Consider the following 1,568-nt stretch of genomic DNA (forward strand, 5'->3'; position numbering starts at 1 on the left):
ATTACCAGGGTTTTTGTGAAAAGTTCAGTCTTGATCGGTATTCACATTTATCCTGCCAGCAGGAGGAAGTCAGCAGCCACACAAGCACTAAATAGCACCAAGATGACAGAAAGAGCTCTGGAGCTTCCTCGCTATGAAATAACAAATAGGTTTGAGAGAATCACCTCACTTTGGAATAAACAAAACTTTCTTCATGGCTGAAAATGGCTGGAGATAAATTATGTTTTCTGTCTGCCTTTTGTTCTCAGGAAAGAGATGTCTGATGATGATCCTTGTTCTGGAATTTACGCCAATGTCGATCCCTATGACAACGTAAGGATAATTTTTTTTCCTCTGGCTTTGGATGCAAACATTAAAGAAGACAGTGAGTTCATCTTGTTTTCTCTGCAGGGTGATTGGGATGATGCTATATACGGCAATGTGTAGGACGTGGAAGACCATCTGCAGTCCCTCTGTGGGTTTTCTGTGTTTGTAAGGGCAGTTTTAATGAATCCTTGTATTTTCAAATATATCAGTAAAACATTTTTTCTTATCCTGTAAATGACATTTGCTTTATCTTATAAAATGTTGTTCATGCCCAATTTTATCTTTATTGTACACATTTGTTTGTAGCTGTTATTCTTTTGAACAGTATTCAATGGAAAAATGACCATTATACTATTACAATCTTTAATCTGGATATATGTTTGTCATTGTTTGTTATATAGTATCGCCAAGTTACAACAAATAATACAAAACTTGCACTGCCTTTTGAATTTTCTTTTTTTTAAGATTGTGTTATCATCAAGACAATTTTTTTAATACTTCAAAACTTTTAGAGTAAAACTTTAAAACTATATCTAAATATTAATATATATGTATTTATGAATAAAGTCTTAGATTTCCCTTCGGTGGTCTTATTTTCTTAGCAGTTAGTGATAGAAGTGTAACTGAAACTGTGTGGGTGTTTAAGTCAGAAGTGGAAAACCCCACGGACATGTGTGCTTTAAAGTGCGTTCACCGAAAACTGACAGGAAGACAAAGAGAAGCAGAAAACCACATTTGGCTAAATTTAGCTAAGGTTTGGGTAAATATCAGACCTCAACGATTCAGCATGTCACCGAACTATAAAGCCCCTTTTTGTAAAAGTTTCATGTTTATTGTGCACTCCCTATTTATATAAATTATTTTAAAATCTACAAACTCCCATAACCATTCCACACAGAGTATCACAAACTGTATCCTCAAACAGAACTAAAGGATAGGAAATGTTTAGAAAAAGAATAGACAATGCCAACACTTTAGCAGCAATTTGTGTAAAGCTCTGTGACAACATCTTTCCACTTTCCTGTTAAGCAAATGTGAGGATACCGAACTTTGTGTGAACCATTTGTTTATAGTTAAACGTGGAAAAAGTACTGCATGCATCAGAAGTTACCAGAAGTCACTAGAATATTGTGAAAAAATGTTCAAAACAGGATGTTAAAGGTGGATCAGTGTCCAACACAGGGTGCTCGGGGGAGTTTTGTGTAATTAAAAGACAGACAGATAGACAAATAGACAGATATATCCACCCTAATTTTTGGCAG

The 1,568-nt window shown here is 35.0% G+C and overlaps 1 long non-coding RNA gene across 1 annotated transcript; it reads left to right on the plus strand.

The window, feature by feature from the left end:
- On the plus strand, positions 1-741 carry LOC121641462. Its single transcript, XR_006010701.1, has 3 exons — positions 1-149; positions 249-312; positions 391-741. It is a non-coding gene; the product is annotated as an uncharacterized LOC121641462 (long non-coding RNA).
- The last annotated feature ends 827 nt before the right edge of the window (positions 742-1,568 follow it).

This window comes from Melanotaenia boesemani, chromosome 6 (assembly GCF_017639745.1).
Source record: "Melanotaenia boesemani isolate fMelBoe1 chromosome 6, fMelBoe1.pri, whole genome shotgun sequence".
Lineage (NCBI taxonomy): Eukaryota > Metazoa > Chordata > Actinopteri > Atheriniformes > Melanotaeniidae > Melanotaenia > Melanotaenia boesemani.